Source organism: Mus pahari, chromosome 2 (genome assembly GCF_900095145.1).
Source record: "Mus pahari chromosome 2, PAHARI_EIJ_v1.1, whole genome shotgun sequence".
NCBI classification, from domain to species: domain Eukaryota; kingdom Metazoa; phylum Chordata; class Mammalia; order Rodentia; family Muridae; genus Mus; species Mus pahari.
The window spans coordinates 109,159,605-109,162,282 of NC_034591.1; positions in this window are offsets into that span (position 1 = coordinate 109,159,605).

Genomic DNA, 2,678 nt, shown 5'->3' on the forward strand with positions numbered 1-2,678 from the left:
AGAGAGAGAGATGGAAGCAGCAGTGTGTGTGTGTGTGTGTGTGTGTGTGTGTGTGTGTGTGTGTGTTGTACGGTAAGCTACAAGACCCCATAAGTGATCAAAGCAGAGAGGAAGAAAGTGTGTGCACAGGACAGACCACCAGTGGACCACTAAGTCTCTGACAAAGAGAAGGACCAGAGGAAGGGAGGGAGGGTGGATTACACACCCCCAGCGGGATGCAGAAGGCTTGCTTTTGTTCACTGTTTTGACACACAGGGGCCCTGCTGACCTTGGAGAGGCCACCCCTCTAAGCTTAGCCTAGGAGACCCTTTCATATGCAAAATGACCCAGACCAAAGTTCTTTCCCAGCCCTGGCTCCTAGCACCCAGGTTCAGGTGTTCTAAACCACTTTCACCCACCCTATCCATTAAGGTGGGTACCGGAAGAAAACTATTGTAAAGTTTATGCCCCAGCTCTGAAGTGACCCAAACTAGCCCATCCTGTTGACCCTGCCTTGACTAATCTTTCCCTAATCGGCCATCATTGGGAAGAGAGGCCCCTTGGTCTTGCAAACTTTATATGACCCAGCACAGGGGAAGGCCAGGACCAAGAAGAGTGAGTGGGTACTGGGGCGGGGGGGGGGGAGGGTATAGGGAACTTTCGGGATAGCATTTGAAATGTAAATAAAGAAAATATCTAATAAAAAATAATATAAAAAAAAAGTAGGCTACTAGTCTGCATTACTCTCCATGACCTTCACCTTCTAATTAACACTGGTACTGCCCTGCGCAGCATCTGGGGTAGGGTGGGATGCTCCCACTCTGTCCTGCTCATTTCCTTCCTTCCTTCTATCTATCTATCTATCTATCTATCTATCTATCTATCTATCTATCTATCTATTTATCTGTTTTACTTTGAGACAAGATCTGGCTAAAGCTACCCTGGTATTATGTGGCTCAGGGTGGCCTCCAATTTGAGATCCTTCTGCCTCACTTTCCCAAGAGCTGGGATGACAGGACAGCGCCACCATGACATTATAAAATGTTTAGTCGTAGCCATGTCCTCCTGACCAGCTGGCCTCACCTTACCTGAACATACCAAATAAGACAACCTACCTTTTTATGAGCCCTGACCCCACGTGTTCTCTCTCCCTCTCCCTTTCTCCTGAAGATCCAACCCAAGGACTCTCCCGTTGAACTCTGTGAAGGACATTGCGGGTTTTCCTTGATTCTCAGATTGTTTTGCAGCTGAACTTTTGAAAACAAATAGTGGGGTTATTTAGTGGTAAACATGGGTCCCTCCAGGACCCTAACACACACCACTGCGGGTGTGCTAAGTCTGGGTGTCCTTAGGTGGTGGTTAGACAATCAACAAGCCTGGAGATCATTAAAGGTGTCTCCTCCCCTTCACAGTCAGCTTTGCACCATACCTCCTGTTTTCCCACACTAGTTTTAAGAAAGGGGACAATGAGACAGTTACCCTTCTTAGAATTTTAAATACCCTGAGAAAAGAGAGAGAGGAAGAATCACAATTGTCCCTCCCCCGATTTCAAATAAGACAAGAAAAGGGAGAGGGAGTTAGTGGGCTTTGTAGAGGAGCATTAAGAAAAAGCCATTTCCTCCTGGGAAAACGTGGCTACTTTGTAGATTTAGCTTCTTCTTCTTTTTTTTTTTTTCCTTTCATTCTCTTTAGTTTGCTCTGTTAAGTGATTTCTGACCAAAAGAAAAGAAACTGGGTCCTCCCCTGGCCCCCTGTGGAGATGTGACATTCTAAACCACCCAAATCTTTATCAGGTGACAAAGGCAAACTTTTGTCTTTTATCATAAGAGTTAACCCAACTGTACCACACTACACAGGAGGAGAGCTGGGCCCCTGAAGATGCTGAGAAAGAGGGAAGCAAGACTCTCTATCCCTGGAGGGACTGTTTATCTATCGTTTATGCCGTCCGGAAGCGCCCTTTTGCAGTTGCCCACAGGTCCTCCAGGACCAGCTTGTCAGCTGTCCTGAGTTCTAGCTAAAGCCTCACTTTTCTCTTCCTAAGCACGTATACCCAGACACTCCTCTCTGACTTCAGTGTTCTTTCTCTGTCTCTGTCTGTCTCTGTTTGTCTCTGTCTCTCTCCTTACTTCCTCCCTCCCTTTCCCTCTCTTTTTCTTTCTCCCTCCTCAACGCTCCATTCCCAATGTAAGTGCTTGAACTTACCTCTAGACTTAGAGTGTAGCCTTCTCTCTTCCTCTGAGCCATCTCCTTCCTCGCAGAAATCTTCAGCCTGCCTTGGTTTTTCTCCCGAACTTTAATAAATGATTCTGTTTCCTTTTCAGTTGGCTTCATTGTTTTTTTTTTTTTAACCTTTTGAGCCTACACTAGCATGAGGGAGTTCTCAGTGACACCAAGGCAGTGCTGGCTTCCAGAACCCACCTCTGTTTCCCCAGCCTTCCCTGTCCCTTGTTCATTGGTTTTCTGGCAGACACCACAGTCCTTATCAACCCTGAGCCGAAACCAGGGCCCATGGTGGCTCCATTCACTTATCTGTTCATTTTGTTAAGTAATAGGATTGTTTAAAGATGTATTTGTATTATTGTAAGTCATGTACACGTGTGTGGAGATAAGCACATGTGTGTGTGGGTCTCTGCTGAGGCCAACCTGTAGCCTGACTTACAAGGCGATGTCTCGATCCTGACATGGGTGCTGGGAAGTGA